The following is a 22,550-nucleotide window of genomic DNA, read 5'->3' on the forward strand; positions in this document are numbered from 1 at the left end:
GCAAGGGCCAGAGGCTGTAAAGATATGTGAAGGGAGGAAATGACAGGTAACAAGAGAGAGAGAGAGAGAGAGAGAGAGAGAGAGAGAGAGAGAGAGAGAGAGAGAGAGAGAGAGAGAGAGAGAGAGAGAGAGAGAGAGAGAGAATGCACAAAAAACAAGAGTAGGAAAAGAGAGAGAAGCAAGGAAAGTGAGAATAGGAAAAAAAATAGGAAGAATGGCGAAAGATTAGGACGAAGGAAGAGAGAGAGAGAGAGAGAGAGAGAGAGAGAGAGAGAGAGAGAGAGAGAGAGAGAGAGAGAGAGAGAGAGAGAGAAATCAGGGGGAAAGAGTAGAGAGAGAGAGAGAGAAAGAGATAGAGAGAGAGTAGGATTTCTACCTCCTACTGTACCATAAGAAGACTCTCCTACAGTCGTCCCTTAGCCCTGATTTCCCAAGGGCTGGCTGTGCAAGTGAGGGGGGGGTGTTAAAGGACTGGGAAGACCTCACTGGGGGTCTGGATGCGATAGGATAGGGCTGAATAGGATTGGATTGGATTAAAATTAGATCAGGTCGAGGGATGATATGTGAGAGAGAGATTAGGTGAACATGAGAACGTAAAAAATTAGGGAAGTTGCTTCAAGTTCTTAGGTCTTCACGTGGCAGTGTCTGTATGGAGGCACTTTACATATTTTCAGCCGTCATCCGTATGTGTACTTTTGTCTAATCTTATTTTGTCTAATTTGTCTAATCTTTTGTCCACTTTTTGTCTAATCTTTTCTCTAATCTGTCTATTATTTTGTCTAATTGTCTAATCCTCTTTTGTTTAATCTCTTTAATCTTTCTTTTTTGTTTAGTCTGTTTAATCTCCTTTTGTCTAATCTGTCTAATCGTCTTTTGTTTAATTTGTCTAATTTTTGTGTAATCTGCCTAATCTTTTTTTTTGTCTAATTTTCTTTTGTCTAATTTATCTAATTATTTTCTGTCTCATCTGTCTGTTCTTCTTATGTCTGATCTGTCTAATTCTCTTTTGTCTGATTTCTCTAATCTTTTGTCTAATCTATCTAATCTTTTGTTTTATCTGTTTTATTTGTTGTTTTATGTTTGTTCTTTTATTTTACTTGTCAAATCTTTTGTTCACTCTGTCTAATTTTTGTTTTGTTTAATTTCCCTATTTTTGTTTAATCTATCTAATCTTTTTTCGTCTAGTTTGTCTATATAATCTTCCCTCAATACGCTTCCCTTATCATTACAACTACGCACTTTTACTACAACACACTCTTACTACAACACACTCTTACTGCAAATCACTCTTACCACAACACACTCTTACTACAACACGCTCTTACTACAACACACTTACAACAACTGATCTCTCTAGTGCACGCTTCCACATAAATGCTAAAGGACAAAGAAAAAAACAACATTACACCAAGCAACAAAACTATAACATTTTACCAATACGTTTTCCTTATTCGCTTCTCTTAATGCAACTCTTCTATACCAGATCTTCTTTGTTCGAACAGAAGCCACAGGGAGAAAAACTACCAATAATTCGTCTCCACTACACCAAGCAACAAAACTACACCCTTCTTCCATTATGGCTTCTCTTATGTCATTTTTTCTACAACATTCGTCTGCTGTACTTAAAAAAAAAAAATAAATAAATAAATAGCAGGTTCTGGGAGATCGTGTTAAGTATTTAGAGGAAGAGGGAGAAAGAAAATAGCTCTCCATTACACCAAGCAAAAACACTATAGCATTCTGCCAAAACATTTTCCTTATGGCTTCCCTTATGCAATCTTTTTATACCATTCGTCTACTGCACGTAAAAAGAAGCAGGTTTTGGGAGATCGTTTTAAATATTTAGAGGACGAGGCCTTGGCGGTGTGTGGCCTTTGTTTACACTAGCCGCGGTACCAGGGAGGGTGTAGGTTAGTAGTAAAGTGCAGGAGGTAATACAATGGATGTGTAGTACTATACATTAACGGTAAATTTAGCCACTATCTAGGGCAGGCCAGCGTGGTTAGGTTAATGATATAAAATGGACGGATATTTTGTCTTCATTCTTTGCGCTCGTGTGGTGGAAAAATGCTTCGTTTCCTACATCTTTTTTTTTTCCCCTTTTTCCCTTTTTTTTTTCCTTTTTCGTTTTCCTGGCTTTTCCTTTTTTTCTGTTTTTTTTTTCGCTGTCCCTTGGCTCTCTCTCTCTCTCTCTCTCTCTCTCTCTCTCTCTCTCTCTCTCTCTCTCTCTCTCTCTCTCTGTGCGCGGCGTGTGCGTCACAGCCTCACTGTGGCGCCCTCAGGTGTGTGTGCAGGTGAGGGAGTCACCATGATGTCACACTCATTCATTCACTCCATCCATGAAATTTGTTCAGCGCAGAACCACAACGCAACAGGATTTTCTTTTTCGGACAGACGTCACAACGAAACAACAGAACAACTGTCTGCGTGTCCCCGCGCGGCTGAGGCTGCCCCGTGACTCAGCGAGTGTGCGGCTGTCCCCTCCCAGGCCGGGTGCTGCGCCGCAGTGCTTCGTTCACCTTCTCCAGTGGGGGGAGCGGAACCCTCAGTCCTGCCCAGGTAACCAAGATGGGCCTGGGCTGCTGGGGAGGACGGCAGACCCCCGTCACTGTGCGCTGCGTGGCGAACGGGGTGGCCGTCTTCAGGAGGCAGGTGGCGCTGGCCGCCCTCGTGCAGGTGCTGACGTGCACCGCTACAGCACACCAGGCTGTGCCTTACTTCAGCCCTGCAGGAGGCAAGGTGAAGTGAAAGCAGCAGTCCCTCGCCGCCATGTTCTGCAATGGTGGGTATATGGGTTGAGGGTGGCGCCAACCACCCTGCCAACCACGCCGCCAAGTCATTGAGGGCAGGTCTGTGACAGGTCAGGCCCTCAGGCTGAGCATGAACAAGACAGCCCAGGCCATGAGGCCATGAGACTTCAGGTCACCTGCTGCTCTTCCCTCAAAGGAAGATTCCCCTTACGGCCACGCGCCAGTCCTGAACTCCTAGCTACAGCTACTGCTACTGCTGCTGCTAGTAGTGGTAGATGTTGTTGTTGCTGTTGTTGTTGTTGTTGTGCAGGTGGTGTGTTGCGTGCAGGCCTCGTAGGACGCCAGCGCTCAGTCACAGTGAGGGCGTCACCTCTGCTCTAACACGGAGCGCATCACTACAAAGCAGTCGTTTGGATTCACACCTTTGCTTCTCGTGGCCTTTGTTTGGAGACGCGCAAACAAAACCCAGGAAAAGCAAAACTGAATCCAAACCACCGCCTTGTAGGTTCCGAAGTGTTACAGCAAAGGGCACACCGCCGTCTGTGTTACTTGACTGTGTTACTGAGCTTACGCGGGTGTCCTGTTAGGCCAGTACAACACATAACCAACACAACAACAACAATAACAACAACAGCAGCAGTAGCAACAGAAACATTCCCTCCCCTCACACGACATCCTTCCCTTCATCTCTGGTTCTCTCCTCGCCTGCCTCGCGCGTCGCCGTCAGGAAACATTGGGTAAGCCACGAAGGATGACACACTGCACACATCTAATGTTTGCTTTTTTCTTTCTTTTCAGGTTAAGAAATACTTTTATTCGTCTCTCTCTCTCTCTCTCTCTCTCTCTCTCTCTCTCTCTCTCTCTCTCTCTCTCTCTCTCTCTCTCTCTCTCTCTGTATATATATATATATATATATATATATATATATATATATATATATATATATATATATATATATATATATATATATATATATACCACTAACTTATTTTTGGCAAATGTGGCTAACACACTTGTATGCAAAATCATGGGCATGTCGATCGTTTTGTGTGATATTATTTTAGTCAAGTGTTGTGTTATCATTTTTATGACTTTTAGCTATGTAGGCAGTTTTATTTATTTTATATTTTTGTATTTTAAGTCGTTGATTAACAATAAGTAACTTTTTTAATTAGGTTAGTTTTATTAGTTAGTTTTATCTTTTATTATTTCATAGTTTTGGTATGTAATAACTTTTTAAATTTTATTGGCTAGAATTTTTTAAGCGTTAATTCTATATTATGTTATTTTCCTTTAACAATATTATGTTTGAAATATTCAATTATTTTATAAAATCAAATAATCCTCTATAGAAACTAATTATTATTTGTAAACTTTTTTTTTTCTGGGCAGTATTGGTTAGAGTGATGAGAGTGGTGGGGAGGAGCGTCTGTATTATCCTGTCTCTCCCACTAATAGCGTAGAATAGTTACCGAAACAGTTTAGTAAGGAGCTCTGTTGCTGTTTGGACTTTCTTTGTATTCCTTTGTATTCGTCCTTTTCCTCCTCCTTCTCCTCCTCCTTCTCCAGCAATATGACCAACCAGCCGGACAGATAGACAGAGAGAAAGAAAGAGAGACAGAGAGAAGGACACACAGAGGAGGGTTTAGAAAAAGACTCGGGAAGAAAAAGTCCAAGACATCCTTTTCTTATTTTATAGAGTGTCCGTCTGCACGGCTCTTCAAACAACGCGAGGAACAGGAGGAGGAGAAAGAAGAGGAGGAGGTGGAGGAGGAGGAGGGGGAGGAGGAGAAAGAGGACTAGGAAGAGAATAGATCAGTGAAAGGCTTTGTGTTGAAGTATTTTTTTCTTTCTCTCTCTTAGTGGTTAAAATGGAGGGTAGTTACGAGGAAGAGGAGGAGGAGGAGGAGGAGGACCACGAGGAGGAGGAGGAGTTGAAGTTGTAAAACGTCACTGAAAAATTTGAGAAAACTGATAGATTTTTTCCGTTCCTCCTCCTCCTCCTCCTCCTCCTCTTGGTCGTCTGTCATTATATTTCCTCGCCTCCCTGACTCTGGCCCTCGCTCTCCCAATCAGAAAGGCTTGTCAAGTCATCCGTTTGTCTGAAGCGTGGAGATGATGGATGATTGTCGCCTTTCAAACAGACACACACGCACACACACACACACACACACACACACACACACACACACACACACACACACGCACGCACAGATAGACACACAGACCGACACTTAAGGTTCACGTTGAGTGTTAAATGAGTGTTTTCCGTTTGTCGTTCTTGGAAAGTTCAATCATACAGGAAAGAATTGAGTTTTCTTCTTCTTCTTATTATTATTATTATCATTATTTTCTTCTTTTTTTCTTTTTTTCTTCCTTTCAGGTCTCCTATTTCTCTACCTAAAAAAAAAAAAATGACATTGTAGTTTTATTTAGACAATTGACAGACAGATATGTGTTTCAGTTCTATGTGTTACTTTCTTTATTATTCATTTGTATAAATTTTGTTACTCGTGTATTTTGCAGTGTGTGATTCGTCATTTTGTCTATAAAGTGTGTGTGTGTGTGTGTGTGTGTGTGTGTGTGTGTGTGTGTGTGTGTGTGTGTGTGTGTGTGTGTGTTTAAGTCATTCACACGCACCCCCAGGAAATAAAATAAAATAAAAAAGCTTAATTAACGCCATGAAAAACAGATTTGCCAAAGATAACTTGGTGTAAAGATTAACAAGCCTTAAGCGTCTGTTATGAGCAGCAAACTTTTCTAATTAAGCTTTTTTTCTTTTCTTTCTTTTTTTTTTACTCGAGCATAAAATAAGAGTAATGGTCTAAAGATAAGCAATCATTGGCGATTTCATTAAACGGCATTTAATTTGCACCAAGAGAGAGAGAGAGAGAGAGAGAGAGAGAGAGAGAGAGAGAGAGAGAGAGAGAGAGAGAGAGAGAGAGAGAGAGAGAGAGAAACTTAAATTTACATATGCATTGTTTAATAAGTTTTAAAATTTTTCTTTTATCTGTCTTTGAAACTCTTCTCAAACCTTTTTTCCCATCCCATCCTTCTCTCCTTCTCTTTCTTTCCTTCCCTTCCCTTCCTAAACTCTTTCCTCCTTGCCCCATTCCTCTTTCCTTTTTTTCCTTCCCATTCCTCCTTGTCCCAGTTCTTTCCTCCGTCCCCTTCCTTTCTTCTGCACTTTTTTCCTGTCTTTTCCTTCTTTTCTCCATTTTCTCTCTTCTCTGCACCTTTTCTCCCTCTTCCATTCATCTTTTCTCCATTTCCTCTCTTCATTATTATTTTCTTGTATTTTCCCTCCTGTCTATACTATTTTCCTTTTCTATACCCTTTTCTTCCTATCTTCCCCTTTTTTCTTCATTCCCTTCTTTTCTTACGTCCTTTCTTCCCTGTCCCATCCTTCTTTCCTCCATTCCCTCCCATTTCCTCCTTCTCTGATCCCTCACACAAGCTTCTCTCATCTCCATCATCTGCCCTCATTGTCCTAAGTATTCCTTCCTTACCCATTTTCTTTCCTCCTAAACCTTTTTCATCCCTCTTTTCTTCCCTCCGTCAATTAATCAGTTCAACTTTTCCTTAGTTTTTTTTTCCCTTCCCTACTGATTTGTTTCCCCATCGCCAATTAGACACCACGGGAAAAATACATCGAGGGACACTTTTGTTCCCCATCAGCATCAGAGGAAGGAAGTAAATACCACTGATTGTAACAAAACATGGCCTCCTCTGCTCTCCTGGGACCATCCTGGTGAGAGAGAGAGAGAGAGAGAGAGAGAGAGAGAGAGAGAGAGAGAGAGAGAGAGAGAGAGAGAGAGAGAGAGAGAGAGAGAGAGAGAGAGAGTGGGGGTGGTGGGGCTCGTGGGGAAGGGATGGAGATGGGGAGAATCGAAGTCAGTTTCCAGGGAGGTAATAGAGAAGGGGACTTTTTATGCAAGAGGGGCACTGGTCAAAGGCAACAAAATATATACCTATGAAAAGAAAGAGCCAAAAAAGTTTAACACAAATGAGAGAAGTGTCTTGAGACCTCGCTCTCGAAAGAATTCAATTTATAGGAAGGGGGAAATACAGAAGCAGGCAGGGAGTTCCAGAGTTTACCAGAAAAAGGGATGAAAGATTGAAAATACTGGTTAACTTTTGCATTAGAGAGGTGGACAGAATAAGGGTGAGCAAAAGTAGAAAGTCGTGTGCAACGAGGGCGCGGGAGGATGGAAGGCATGCAGTTAGCAAGATCAGAAGAACAGTTGACGAGAAAATAGCGATAGAAGATAGCAGGAGATGCGACATTGCGGGGAAGAGAGAGAGGCTGAAGACATTCAGTTAGAGGAGAGGAGCTGGTAAGACGAAAGGCTGGTCTGGTCTGGGGGGACAGTCTCGTTAGGGGGACAGTAACCTGATGAAGCGAGCAAACACGCGGTTCAAGATTGTCCCAGAAACGAGTAATCATTGGTGACCGTCCTTAGCTCGGGACAGGACCATCAGCTGGGCGACGGCGGTAGTGGTGGCGACGGCGGTTGTGGTGGTAAGGTTAAACGAAGAGGAAGAAAAGGAAGAGAAGTAAAAGGAAAAGCCAGAGGAGGAGAAAGAAAAATAGAAGAAGGCGCGAGAGAAGGAGATGAGGAGGAGAAGGAGGAAAGCGCTATAGAAGAAAGAAGAGTAAGTAGAGAAGTAATGATGGGTGTTGGAGTGCCCTTCTCTCTCTCTCTCTCTCTCTCTCTCTCTCTCTCTCTCTCTCTCTCTCTCTCTCTCTCTCTCTCTCTCTCTCTCAAGTGTGTCGGTGTGTAGTAAATATTTAAGAGAGTTCTTAAAGAAAATAGATCGCTGAAAGAGAAAAAAAGAATGTCAAACAAAGAGGACAAAAAAAAATCAATAACTTTGCTTCCTCCTTCCTTCCTTCCTTCCTTCTTTCAACCTTTCCTTCAGCATATTCCTCCATCACTTCTTCCTTCATATCTCCTCTCCTTTAACCCGTTTACTCCTCATCCCTTTTACATTTTTATCTCCTCCTTCCTCTTCCTCCTCCTTCTCCTCCTTGCCAAAATAACATTGCCTTCCTAATATCCTTCATCCCCCTACCCACCCCCCAATATCCTCAGTATCCTTTTGTGTCCCACGCTTCCTAACCTCCCTGCCCCATCCTTCCCCTTCCTTCATCCTTCTCCATACACTCCGGCCTCGCTTCTTATAAACAGACGAAGACGAAGCCAAAGTCAAGAAGCCGAACACACACATACTTCCGAACGAGGGCAGTGGTGGTGGTGGTGGTGGTGGTTGTGTTTAGTGATTGAGAATATTGGTTTGAGGCAAGTTGGTTGTGTGTGTGGGGGGAGAAAATACTTATATTAAGGTGAGCAGTGAGACAGGTATTGGTGCTTGGGTCGTGATGGTGGTGGTGCTTGTGGTGGTGATGGTGGTGATGGCGGTTGTCTGTTCTCTTTGTGTTTTATTGTTTATTTATTTATTTATTCATGTCATTTGGCCCTTTTGTTTGTTTTGATTGTTACTATTGCATGTATTATGCATTAATCTATTTATTCGATAATAGTAGTAGTAGTAGTAGTAGTAGTAGTAACAGTAATAGTAGTAGTAGTAGTAGTAGTAGTAGTAGTGCTAAAGCAATAACAGAGAGAGAGAGAGAGAGAGAGAGAGAGAGAGAGAGAGAGAGACCAGAGGAACCATGAATCTATCAACTTTCCACTCTCTCTCTCTCTCTCTCTCTCTCTCTCTCTCTCTCTCTCTCTCTCTCTCTCTCTCTCTCTCTCTTCTTCCTACTATTTTTTTTCCTCTACTCCTCCTCTTCCTCCTCTTCCTTCTTTGCCTCTCTTCATACTCATCTTTCTCCTCCTCTTTATCTTCCTTTTCCTTCTCCTCGTCCTACTTCTCTTCCTCTTTTTCTTTCTCCTCGTCTTACTCTTCCTCTTCTTCTTCCTCTTCCTCCTCCTCCTCCTCTTCCTCCTTTTCCTTCTCCTCGTCCTACTCCTCCTCCTCCCCTTTTTCCTTCTCCTCCTCTTTCTCCTCTTCCTCCTCCTTTTCCTTATCCTTCTCGTCTTACTCCTCCTCCGCTCTCACTTCTTTCTGCTTCCCCACTCTCTCTTTCTCATTTACGTTTGTGTGTGAGAGAGAGAGAGAGAGAGAGAGAGAGAGAGAGAGAGAGAGAGAGAGAGAAAGTATGGGCCAGTATTTACTGTACAATAGGTGTCTTCAACACGAGAGAGAGACATGAGAGCAGGCACGGCTGGCAGCGAGGGGGCGCGCGGCGTTTGCCTGGGAACAAAATGGCGTCCCATCTCCCACTTGTCGCTACTCACAATATTGGTGCTCGATAAGGAGTGAGTGGCGGCCATCTTGCAAATCAATGAATTACAGATAATGTGGTATTTGAACGTTAACTAAAGAAATACTGAATTAACCTAAAAACTATATTAGTGATGGTTTGCATTCTCTCTCTCTCTCTCTCTCTCTCTCTCTCTCTCTCTCTCTCTCTCTCTCTCTCTCTCTCTCTCTGCGTGTGTGGACATCTGGTTCTCCTACACGTTCTCATCGCAATACTCTTCCAGTAAATCCATGAACAAAAACTATTTCTATAAAAAATATATTTTATGACAATATGTGTGTGTGTGTGTGTGTGTGTGTGTGTGTGTGTGTGTGTGTGTGTGTGTGTGAAGAGGCAAGGAAGTGTTTATTGGCGTTGCCTTACACACACTGTATTCACACTGTGCAGGTGTCTGACTCTGCCTCAGTGTGTCAGGCCGAAGCTGCCACACAGACACTTGTTTTTCCTTTTTAAGGCTTCCTCTCATCACACCGTGACACCTGATCACTATTATACAGGCACTGGTGCTAGGGATAGTAGTGGTAGTGGTAGTAGTGGTGGTGGTACGAGTAGTAGTAGCAGTTGTAGTAGTAGTAGTAGTAGTAGTAGTAGTAGTAGTAGTAGTAGTAGTAGTGGTGGTTGTAGTAGTAGTAGTACCAGAAGTAGTAATGGAGGTGGTAGTAGTAGTAGTAGTAGTAGTAGTAGTAGTAGTAGTAGTAGTAGCAATGGTGGTGATAATAGCAGTAGTAGTAGTAGTAATGGTGGTAGTAGTGATAGTTCTAGTGGTGGTATTAGTAGTAGTAGCAGTAGTAGTAGTAGTAGTAGTAGTAGTAGTAGTAGTAGTAGTAGTAGCAGCTGTAGTAATGGTGGTGGTAGTAGTACTAGTCTCTTCTAGACAGGGTGGAATCAAAAGATTTTCGTCTCATCAACTCCTCTCCTCTAACTGACTGTCTTCAGTTTCTCTCTCACCGCTGCAATGTTGCATCTCTAGCTGTCTTCTACCGCTATTTTCATGCTAACTGCTCTTCTGATCTTGCTAACTGCATGCCTCCTCTCCTCCCGCGGCCTCGCTGCGCAAGACTTTCTTCTTTCTCTCACCCCTATTCTGTCCACCTCTCTAACGCAAGAGTTAACCAGTATTCTCAATCATTCATCCCTTTCTCTGGTAAACTCTGGAACTCCCTGCCTGCTTCTGTATTTCCACCTTCCTATGACTTGAATTCCTTCAAGAAGGACGATTCAAGACACTTATCCTTCAATTTTTGGCTACCACTTTGGACCCTTTTATGGGACTGCCATTTCAATGGGCATTTTTTTTTATTCGACTTTTGTTGCCCTTGGCCAGCGTCCTTCCTTCATAAAAAGTAGTAATAGTAGTAGTAGTAGTAATGGTAGTGGTGCTAGTAGTAGCAGTACTAGTAGCAGCAGCAGTAGTAGTAGTGGTAGTAGTAGTAATAGTAGTAGTAATAGCAGAAGTAGTCCCAATAGTCGCAGTAGTATTGACAGTAGTAGCAGTAGTAGAAGTACTCGTATTATTATTATTATTATTATTATTATTATTATTATTATTATTATTATTATTATTATGAGTAGTAGTAATAGAAGTAGTAGTAATAGAAGTAGTAGCAGTAATGGTGGTGGTGGTGGTGGTGGTGGTGGTAGTGGTGGTGGTGGTAGTGGTGGTGGTGGTAGTGGTGGTGGTGGTGGTGGTGGTGGTAGTGGTGGTGGTGGTGGTGGTGGTGGTGGTAGTAGTAGTAGTAGCAGTAGAAATAGTAGTAGTAGTAGTAGCAGTAGTCGCAGTAGTATTAACAGTAGTAGCAGCAGTAGTAGTAGTAGTACTAGTATTAGTAGTAGTAGTAGTAGAAGCAGTCACAATCGTAGTAGTAGTAGTAGTAGTAGTAGTAGTAGTAGTAGCAGTAGTCGCAGTAGTATTAGCAGTAACAGCAGTTGAAGTACTACTAGCATTAGTAGTAGTCATAATCGTAGTAGTAGTAGTTAGTAGTAGTAGTAGTAGTAGTAGTAGTAGTAGTAGTAGTAGTAGTAGTAGTAGTAGTTATAGCAGTAATAGTAGTAGTAGCAGTGATAATCGTAGTAGAAGAAGCAGCAATACTCGTAATAGTATTAGTAGTAGTAGTAGTAGTAGCAGTGATAATCGTAGTAGTAGTAGAAGTAGCAGTAATACTCGTAATAGTATTAGTAGTAGTAGTAGCAGTGATAATCGTAGTAGTAGTAGAAGTAGCAGTAATAATCGTAATAGTATTAGTAGTAGCAGTATTAGTAGTAGTAGTAGCAGGCCATGGCGGCAGAAAAGAGTGTCCTTTGTGTGAGTTTGTTTGTCCTTTGTAGTGAAAGAGGAAAGAGTGTTGCGGTAAGTAACAGTGATGGTGTTGGTGACAATGCACACTCATGTCGGCAGCCACACACACACAATTTTGAAGGAGGGAAACAGACAACAGTGGGTGACGGCAAGCAGCCTTAGCGGGTGGCGTGACGTTGCTGCGAGCGTGGCGGAGAGGGAGATGACAGGAAGCAAGGGGCAGGTAGAGGAGGAGGAGGAGGTGACGACAACAACTACTATTACTACTACTATTACTACTGCTACTACTACTACTACTATTATTTCTACCACAGTTACTACTATTTCTGCTACTGCTACTGGTGCTGCTGCTCCTCCTCCTCCTCCTCCTCCTCCTCCTCCTCCTCCTCCTCCTCCTCCTCCTCCTCCTCCTCCTACTACTACTACTACTACTACTACTACTGCTAATAATAATAATAATAATAATAAAAATAATAATAATAGATTTACTACTATTAGGAGGAGGATACACGGGTGGAGGATGGAGAGAGAGAGAGAGAGAGAGAGAGAGAGAGAGAGAGAGAGAGAGAGAGAGAGAGAGAGAGAGAGAGAGAGAGAGAGAGAGAGAGCAGGCAAACAACTGTGTGTGTGTGTGTGTGTGTGTGTTATAACAAGACAAGTGGCATTAAAAAGCACGTAATTTACTGACAAGCATTGCACGACAACATTACTGCGGTGATTAAAAGTACTCCTGTAAAATGCAACGTGGCATCATACAAGCCAGGCAGGAGGGCAGCGAGGCCCAGCGACCTTGAAAACAGCTGACTGACTCACAAGAGAGAGAGAGAGAGAGAGGGGGGGAGAGAGAGAGAGAGAGAGAGAGAGAGAGAGAGTGCACTGTAAGATTTTTTATTTATTTCTGTGAATAAATTACGGTATCCATGAATAGTATTTTTATCTGTAATCCTACATACACACACACACACACACACACTAATAATAATAATGATAATAATAATAATAATAATAATAATAATAATAATTATAATAATAATAATAATAATAAATAAAAATAAAAATACTAAAAAATGTGAATCAAGGAATGACGGTAAAGCGGACAGGGAGGCTTGCAAGGAAGTAGTAGTTGTAGTAGTAGTAGTAGTAGTAGTAGCAGTAGTAGTAGTAGTAGTAGTAGTAGTAGTCAAAATAGTAGTATGAGTAGTCGTAACAATAATAATAATAGTCGTAGTAGTACTAGTAGAAGTAGTAGTAGTAACAGTTATCGAAATAGTAGTAGTAGTAGTAGTAGTAGTAGTAGAACTAATATTAGTATTAGTAGTAGAAGTAGAAGTAGAACGAGTATTAGTATTAGTAGTATTAGTAGTAGTAGCAGCAGTAGTAACAGAAGTAATTGTAGTGGCACTGGTAATTGTAGTAGTAGTAATAGTAGTAGCATTTAGGTAGAGCGAGTGTGAGGTGCGGTTCACACCAGCCAGTCACTGTCACCGCCGTCCGTGACGTCATGAGTGGGGGAGGGAGCGAGGAGAGCAGCTCCTGTGTGGGCGGCGGAAAGGGGAAAGGAGCGTGAGGCGGGTGGGGACCAGAAGGAGTGGATGGTGGGTGGGGGGCGGGAAGGGGAGGATGGCAGGCGGGGAGCTGGAAGGAGTGGGTTGCTGGTAGGGGCCTGGCAGGAGTGGGTGGCGAATGGCGGTTAGGAAGGAGTGGGTTGAAGGGAGGGGAGGAAGGAGTGGGAGGGGGTAAGGGCAGGAAGGCGTGCTGGCAGGTAGTGGCCGTGAAGGGGCTGCTGGCTGGTGGGCGGCCAGTAGCTGCTGCTGGCGGAAGTGGGAAGGAGTGGCTGGCGGGTGGTGGGGAGGGAGAGATTGGGGTGATAGGAGGCGTTTCTGACTTACACAACAAGATGGCGTCCTGTCTGAGATGGTGGCAAGTGTAGTTTCCCGGCCAGCGGCATTATGGGTCTTATAAAACAGGGGGGAGATCTTTCTGTACACAACATGCACTTGTACACAACACACGTGTAGCTGTACACCTGGCGGCTACTCAACACACCTGGTACACTACTGGTAGCACACTTCAGGGAGGGCTTGGCCAATCCTGGTTATCTTGACCACCACTAAGTCTATGAGGAGGAACACAATGCGATACACACGCGCACCACACAAGATACGCCGCCACACTGGCTGCAGGCTGAGCGGCATCCCTTTGGCTCAGTGTTTCGAGGCCGTTCGGTACTTGAGCGACACACAAAAGTCTATTTAATATACAGGGACTTGTTCAACCAACGAACACACTCATATCCACCAAAAAAATAAATAAAATAAATAAAATAAAATAAATAAATAAATAAATAAAATTAATTAAATAATTAAATTATACTAAATTATTAAAATTACTATTGCTTCTACTCTTACTACTACTATTACTGCTACTACTACTACTATTGTGTGTGTGTGATATTATTGATAGCAATCATAATAACAATATAACAACAATTACTACTACTACTATTATTACTACTATTACTACTACTATTACAAATATAAATGCTACTACTGCAACTGTTTTTGCAACAATTCTTAAGGCATTAATATTAATATTCACATAGTAGTAGTAGCAACAGTAGTAGTAGTAGTAGTAGTAGTAGTAGTAGTAGTAGTAGTTGTAGTAGTAGTAGTAGTAGTAGTGAGAAATCATGAATACTACCTCTACCACTACTACTACTACTACTACCACACAAGCATGCTTATGAAGGTCGTGAACAGTTCCATCTGGTACAAACTTAGCTGTGATGCGAGCAATGGTGCGTCACCTTGGTGGATCCCTGTCAAAGTGTCTTCTGAATTGTCTTTGCACTTCTTTGATATTTTCGTGCCTCCAGTAACACTTTATGACATGTTCTTTCTTCAAAGCTTAGTCTTACTTCTGCCATTATTATTTTGGCCAACTGTTTCTGAAAAAAAAAAAAAAAAAAGAATTATAGCGAGTCAAACAGTGAGTACATTTTTGGATGACTCTCTCTCTCTCTCTCTCTCTCTCTCTCTCTCTCTCTCTCTCTCTCTCTCTCTCTCTCTCTCTGTCTCTGTTTATACAGATAGATACAGATAGATAGATGTACACAGGTACAGACTTGTGCTTGTGGAGTATAAATGTAAGAGCATGAAGCACAGTGTGTCTCTCCCCACAGGCACCTCCCGCCTCGCGCCTTCCTTCCTCCCGTCTCCCGGAGTGTACACACCTGCACTCTTGAGGTGAGTACACTTACTCTTTTCTTTCCTTGTAATTGTTTTCACTGTGTTTTCTACTGCACACACTCAGAAAGTAGAAAATGAGGCACTAACGAGGCAAGACTATATACCACAAAAACTGGACACAATCTGTCTATCTACCTGTCTACCTATCTGTCTCTGTCTGCATCCACATCTGTCCGCCTGTCTATATCCTCACCGGAACAGAGGGCGGAGCTTACGCTTTAGGAAGCTCTCTGTTCAACTGATTTTTGGGTCTTGTCGAGTTGATTACTGTTTGAGAAATGTGTGGGTTTTGGAGCCTTTTGTGTGAAACATCTATATACTTAATAGGGAGGCAAATACTGAACATGTCATGAACTTTATCGAGGAGTCTTTTCAAGCTGGAGTCCACGTCCTGTGAAACGAGGGGAGACCACTCCACTGTGTACTGGTGGGCATCTTTTCCGCCAAAGAAATCATTGCCAAAAATGCATACGGTCCACGCACGCACGCACGCACGCACGCACGCACAAACACACACACACACACACACACACACACACACACACACACACACACACACACACATATGTTTAAATGTCTCTCAAACAGCTGGCATTTCAAAAAGAATTGTGGGTAATGTAACAAGTGAAGCAGTGGGTGACACGCAGTGTACTTGACGCTGCCCACATCTCATGCACTGCCTCCTACATGGGCATCTACATGGCCGTCTTTTTAACAAAAGCAACAAGACGGCAAAATAAAATTCTTCGCTGTACATTTTCCGTAAAGAGTCTGCATCCAAAGCTTCCTCAGCCTTCAGTATTTGCAGGTTTCCCTTCATTCATAAGTACTTCACATTGTTATTAATACATCAAAATCTTGGACATAATGCAATATTCAAATTGGCAGAAAATGTTTCTCACACGAGAAGTAACAACGTTAACCTTATTTGTGCGATACTGACAACAATATTATTCACAAACAGTGTGACAAGTTGGACCAAAATTGTTGTGAACAGTTTGCCTCTTGATAGACAAAGTTCTTCTTACAACTGATAAAATGTTCAAACAAACAACAGGTTAAAAAGTAACCACTTCATCTGTTCGACTCTTGACCAGCAGGGGCACAGGAAACGCAGGTAACAGTGCAGGTGTTTATTCACAGAAGGTGTGAACAGTAGGCTGGAGGTAGGTGATCTCCCGGCGCCAGGCCGCGCACTTCCACTTAACACTTATGACTGAAGCCTAGCTCGTTCACTCATACACGTATTCATGCCTCACACAAGTCTCGCTCATTCACTCGTTCACACAACTAGCTAACAACCACACACCTCCCCCGAGACATAAGGAAGATTCCTTATCTTTGTTATGGCTACCGTAACACATGAAACAAAGTTACAATGATTGAAGTACAGAAAACACGGTACATATACACAAAACAAACACAGCGTACAATGAACACGTACGACTAATCGTAGGTGCTACGGTGCCACCGCACCTGCAGTCGTCTCGGCTCCCTACGCTGTCGGCTGCTTCGACGCTCTGGTTGCTCTCGGCCACGGTGTACCCCGTTACCCTGATGCTCCGGGCTGCCGGGATGGTGGTGTTCCTCGTGACCCTGATGCTGAAGCGCTGCACCGCCATGAGCGGTGTGCTGCTCGACAGGAAGGGGAGCAAGAGGTCTATGTGGGCGTAGGTGTCTTCTATTACGCCACATCACGCGACCGCTGCCCATCTTGATGAGGTAGTCTCTCCTTCGCCCAACAGCCACGATGACACCCAGGCGATCCCAGAGGCCTGTCGTGTGATCTTGAACGTCGACGTGGCCACCGAGGTGCAGGAGAGGAAGAGTACGGGCGGACGCGTCGTGGCGAAGTTTCGCTTTCTTCCTCAGTCGCTCTGCCTTGGCGTCGCACTCATCAGCAGCGCGCTGCCACTGCTGAGCGTATGAGCGATGATGAGCCGGGACACAGGACCTCATAGGATGACCGAAGAGGACTTGTGCTGGTGATCGCCCTTCCGCCCTCGGAGTGTTGCGCAGTTCCAGCAACCCGCGAGCGAACGCATCCTCGTCCAGGTGTCCCTGCTGTGTGGTCGTGAGGATCAGCTTCTTCACGGACTTGACCGCTGCCTCGGCGTGACCATTGGAGCGTGGATAATGAGGTGAAGATACACGATGCTCCACCCCCCATCGAGCCAGGAAGCGCCGTACCGATGAAGAAGTGAACTGCGGTCCACCGTCAGTCCTCAGGAGAACAGGCACGCCCGTGTCGGCGAACACACCCCGAAGGACACGAACGAGCTGATCAGCCGATGCTGGACGTGAGCATGCAGACACGTGAGGCCACCCAGACAAGCGATCTACATACACGAGGTATGTACGGCCTGCTGCGTGGAAGTAGTCTGCAGAAACTGACTCAAACACCCTGCTGGGTGTGTCCGTGTCCTGCCAGAGAGGTTCGTTGGCTTGGCTTGGTAGGAGTGGACGGCATAGTGAGCATCCAGAAACGACGTTCTCAACGTCTCTGTCCATACCAGGCCAGTACACCGTTTGTCGGGCCCGTCGCTTGGTGCGCTCCATCCCCTGATGACTGTCATGGAGTCGCTCTAGTGTTTCTCGGCGGAGGCTGTGAGGAATAAGAAGCCTCGGCCCGTAAACCACCAGGTCGTCGTCTACGGCCAGCAGACTGCGCACCGGCCAGTACGTACGCAAGCGGTGATCGAGGTCGTGGCAATGATCAGGGAAGCCCTCGATGATGACGTTCTTGAGCAAGCAGTACTCCCCGTCTCTTGCTGCTGCGGCACGTACCATTTCCACAGTCTGATCCTGGAGTGGTGCTAAGCGGACGCCGTCCTCATTGGTGGCAGATAACGCTGAGATGACCGCTGAGTGGAGAGGGTCGAGGTCACCAGAAGTAGCAGCATCCTCTTCCTCCACTGGGTCCTGTACTGGAGCACGTGAGAGGGCGTCGGGCACACAGTGTGTCGATCCCTTTTGCCAGTTTGCTGTCAACTGTTTGCTGTTGTCGTCTGTCAACTCGATGGCCATGGATCCACCAGCCATTGCACGTAAACCTTCCTTTGCTTCGAAGACGCTGGGAAAGGCCTTGATCACAGCAGCAGCGTGCCCCGCACGCTGCTGTGGCGTTGGGTCGTAGGAATGAGGCCAGCTGATCACTTCTGTGGGCGTAGATAGAGGTGGCTGCGAGGCGGTCGGGTACTTGATGGAGCTGTTGCCGGTGCGCTGTTCTTCCCTGCGTAGCGGTCGGATTTGAGCCGGAAAATCTTCGGGGAGGATTCCGAGAGCGATGGAATCGTACCAGCTAAGCAGCGCCCCCTTCACCTCCTTCACCACGCTCACAACAGTCTCAGCTTCCCTGTCGCCCAGTTGCAAGTGCGACGAGAAAGTTCCTACACAGGTGAGGGGGTGATTACCGGCAGCATAAAGTCCATCACCATCAGCGGGCGCCAAGCTGGAGGGCGGGATTCCAAGGAGTGTTGCCGTGTCGAGGCCAATAACGGTCGTTTCGGCCCCAGAGTCAGGAGTCCACGTAATCTTGTCTCTTCCAGCGGGATGTGTGGCGGTAATGAGCACCTGGGGCGCAGGTCGTGCCGTCACCGTCTTTGTGTATACGCCTGATAAGAGCTGGTATACACTGGCACTGGCTCCCCGCCTCGGGCCTGCACCGCGATGAGGAGAGACAGTTGAGGAACTCCTCGAAGCTCCTCGTCGTTTCCTCACTGTCTGCTGACATACACTCGCAAAATGCCCTCTTTTCCCGCAGTTACGACACACTTTATCTATTGCCTGGCATCCCCCTTTGTCACTGCGACAATCTTTGCCACAACGATAACAGCCCGTGGGGCTTGAGCCCCCGAAACTGCCCTTCCTGTAGTTCGATACAGCGTTCACACCATGGCTCGAAGAGTGAGAGCCGCCCCTTAGTACTGCACTACACTGGTTAGCGCTCTCCGATGCTCTGCAAATATCTATGGCGTTTTCAAGGGTGAGTTTCTTGTTTTCCAGCATGCGTTTCAGAGCCACTTCGTCTCGTGTCCCAACGACAATTCTGTCACGCAGCTGATGGTTTATGCACTGGTCGCAAAAGTCACAGAAATTGGCGATTTCCTTAACAGCACATAAAAGTCGTCAAAACCTTCTTGCGTTTCTTGCACGCGGGAGTAGAAGTCTCTTCTATCCATGATGATGTTGCGCTGGCTTCGCAGGTACTCACACATTGCATCGAGGATGGTTCTTAACTCCGCGTCTCTCGGTAAGCTTATCCCGTAGCGAAGTGTACGGGTCCACTCGTCGTCTAGGACAGCAGCGAGTGCCGCCCTCTGCTCAGCCAGGGAGAGACAGTCTATCCTGGCGAGGGTTACGTATCCTTCAAACTTATGGCGCCACGTGTCGAACTCACGTAAAGATGCTGACGCCGTTAAGTGAGGAATGATGGTGGCGGACGTCGGGAACCTCGCGCCCTGGGTAGACGTGCTGCGGGCTGTGGTTTCGCCTTCATTGCTCGCCGTGGTGCGACTGGGAGCTTGTGTCCCCACTCTCTCCAGCAGCTGGGTTAAACGCTCCTCGCGAGCCTGACTCTGCTCCGACTGTCGCGCTAGCAGAGCCTGACTCTGCTCCGACTGTCGCGCTAGCAGGGCAGCCAGCGCCTCCAACTGCTTCTCCATTCTGCGCCGTACCCACTGCAGCCTTGTCCTTTATCCTACTCACTGCGCCATGTTCGACTCTTGACCAGCAGGGGCACAGGAAACGCAGGTAACAGTGCAGGTGTTTATTCACAGAAGGTGTGAACAGTAGGCTGGAGGTAGGTGATCTCCCGGCGCCAGGCCGCGCACTTCCACTTAACACTTATGACTGAAGCCTAGCTCGTTCACTCATACACGTATTCATGCCTCACACAAGTCTCGCTCATTCACTCGTTCACACAACTAGCTAACAACCACACATCATCAACAAAAGCTGTGATTTTGATGCTATTTATTGCAGTCATCGCATTTGTTGCTGTTATCATTATTACTTTTATTATTATTATTATTATTATTATTATTATTATGTTGATGATGATGTTGTTGTTGTTGTTGTTGGTATTTATTGTTGTTGTTGCCCTAGTTACCAGTATTAGTTATTAATTATGTTTATTAATGCTAGTTACTATTATTTGTTACTAATAATATTCTTATTGGTATTATTATTATTATTATTATTATTGTTGCTGTTGTTGTTGTTGTTGTTGTTGTTGCTGCTGTTGTTGTTGGTGTAGTTATTAGTATTATTGTTATCACTACTCTTGTTGTTATTGTTATTATCATCATTATTTTATTATTATTAAGTTAGTGTGAGACACTTGTATTAGTGTTTATCTTCTCTGTAGCGGCGCGGTACTGCCGCTGTACAATACAATTCATTATGTTGTTGTACATTATAATTTGTTTGCACTCCTGCCCTCTGCTCTACTGTACAATACACCGTCAGAGAGCCTCGGCTCACGTGACTGTGTATTGTATGTACACCTTGAAATACTTTATACAGGTTTGCTTACTTGATTACTTACTTAATTACTTACTTACTTGCACACACACACACACACACACACACACACACACACACACACACATAGTCAAGTCTTGCCTCGTGTTGTCTTGTCAAATGGTTTGGACACAACACACGTGCCATGCCGTGTGCCATAGTGTCTCTTACTCCCATCCACCTCTTTGTCTTGTCCCCACATCCCGGTGCTCAGGCCGGCCACTTCAAGGCTCAACTCCCTCCCTCCCGCACTGAGCCTTGCAAACCACGTCTCTCCTGCCCTGCTCCTCACTTGGGAAATTTCTTTGCAGGCTGCTGGCGAGAAGAACTGTGTCCCAAGCCCTCCACCATGGCCGCCGCTCCGAAAGTTTGCGTCCGTCGCGCGAAGCTCATCTTCCTGATGGAGAACGCAGGCAAGGACGTCTTGACCTTCGTGTTGAAGCGCGGCGCGCTGAACGCCCCCGCCACGCCGCCAGGCCAGTCCCTCATTGACTACCTTGACAACCTCCCTCAAGGCTCGACAGCCAACTATGGCAGGATGAGTAACAAACAAAAGAAAGCAGCACTGAACCACAGTTCAGTGCTGCTTATCCTCTGACGTGACTACTTTATTCATTATTTTTTGTATCATCAGCGAACTTAGATACTTTACAGGTGAGGTCCTCATCGATATCATTAACGTAAATAAGGAAAAGAACAGGGCCGAGCACAGATCCCTGTGGTACACCACTTAAAACTTCTCGCCAGTTTGAAAATGTACCATTTAAAACAACGCGCTGCTTTCTCTCAGACAGCCAGTCTGAGACAGCCAATTGAGAAGTTTTCCATTTATACCATATGACTTCAATTTAGCTAGTAGCCGGAACTTTGTCAAAAGCTTCTTGAAAATCTAGATACACTAAATCTACTGCCTTTGTTTCGTCGTAAATGGTGAAAATATCATTAAAGAAATCAAGAAGATTAGTTAGACAAGAACGTCTGTTTCGGAAGCCATGCTGTGAGTCATTGATTAAATCATTTATATGTAGATAGTTCACTACATTGTTGCAAATTACTGTTTTCATCAGTTCACATACTACAGATGTAAGGCTGATAGGGATGTAGTAGGAAGAAGAGGAGGAGGAGGAGGAGGAGGAGGAATAAGAGAACGAAGAGAAAAAGGAGAGCTAGAAGGAAGGCGAGAAAAGGAGGAGGAAGAGGAAGATGAAGAGGAGGAGGAAGAAGAACAAAAAGACGAGGAAAAGGAGAGCTAGAAGGAAGGCGAGAAAAGGAGGAGGAAGAGAAAGATGAAGAGGAGGAGGAAGAAGAACAAAAAGACGAGGAAAAGGAGAGCTAGAAGGAAGGCGAGAAAAGGAGGAGGAAGAGGAGGAGGAGGAGGAGGAGTTATCTTTATCAATACTATTATGGAACAGTGAATAAAGAAATTAATAAACAGATAAGTAGTGTGTGTGTGTGTGTGTGTGTGTGTGTGTGTGTGTGTGTGTGTGTGTGTGTGTGTGTGTGTGTGTGTGTGTGTCCAGGCAGCACACAGGTGCACAACACTCGGCCATTACAGGAGTCACCTTGAGAGGTTCATGGGTCACTTAAGTGGTGCCGGCACACAGCTGCTGCAGGAGTGGCGGGACCTGGGGGTGCTCAGCCTGGCCGTGTGTGACCAAGACGCCCAAGAGGTTCTGGCCGCCATCAGCGCCGTCCACGTGTCATTGCCTCGGCTACACATCCTACACATGTACACATCCATACACATGTGAGTCTGACGCTGTGATGCACCACCTGTGCGTGTTATTATTATTATTATTATTATTATTATTATTATTATTATTATTATTATTATTATTATTATTATTATTATTATCATTATTATTATTATGGTGGTAGTGATGAGAGAGAGAGAGAGAGAGAGAGAGAGAGAGAGAGAGAGAGAGAGAGAGAGAGAGAGAGAGAGAGAGAGAGAGAGAGAGAGAGAGAGAGAGAGAGAGAGAGAGAGAGAGAGAGAGAGAGAAAATATTTCTCTCTCTCTCTCTCTCTCTCTCTCTCTCTCTCTCTCTCTCTCTCTCTCTCTCTCGCTCTTATTATTATTATTATTATTATTATTATTATTATTATTATTATTATTATGAGAGAGAGAGAGAGAGAGAGAGAGAGAGAGAGAGAGAGAGAGAGAGAGAGAGAGAGAGAGAGAGAGAGAGAGAGAGAGAGAGAAATAGTGTTGAGTATTACAGCGTGTTATAATAAGACAAGTGTCATTAAAAAGCAGGTAATTTAGCGACAAGCATTGCACGACAACATTACTCCGGCTATTAAAAGTACTCCTGTAAAATGGTACGTGGCATCATCCCAGCGAGGCCAATTCTCCTGTAAAATGGTACGTGGCATCATCACTCACCTGTTTTCAAGGT

General features: G+C 44.7%; 2 long non-coding RNA genes across 2 annotated transcripts; one reads left to right on the forward strand and one right to left on the reverse strand.

Moving 5' to 3' along the window:
• The first annotated feature begins 6,909 nt into the window (after positions 1-6,909).
• Positions 6,910-20,775, forward strand: LOC135100624 (uncharacterized). Its single transcript, XR_010268827.1, has 3 exons — positions 6,910-7,406; positions 14,562-14,625; positions 20,463-20,775. It is a non-coding gene; the product is annotated as an uncharacterized LOC135100624 (long non-coding RNA).
• On the reverse strand, positions 20,336-21,868 carry LOC135100623 (uncharacterized). The gene is made up of 2 exons (XR_010268826.1): positions 21,714-21,868; positions 20,336-20,548 (listed from the first exon to the last, which is right to left on the reverse strand). It is a non-coding gene; the product is annotated as an uncharacterized LOC135100623 (long non-coding RNA).
• Between the last annotated feature and the right edge of the window lie 682 nt (positions 21,869-22,550).

Source organism: Scylla paramamosain, chromosome 5, assembly GCF_035594125.1.
Source record: "Scylla paramamosain isolate STU-SP2022 chromosome 5, ASM3559412v1, whole genome shotgun sequence".
In the NCBI taxonomy this organism is placed as follows: domain Eukaryota; kingdom Metazoa; phylum Arthropoda; class Malacostraca; order Decapoda; family Portunidae; genus Scylla; species Scylla paramamosain.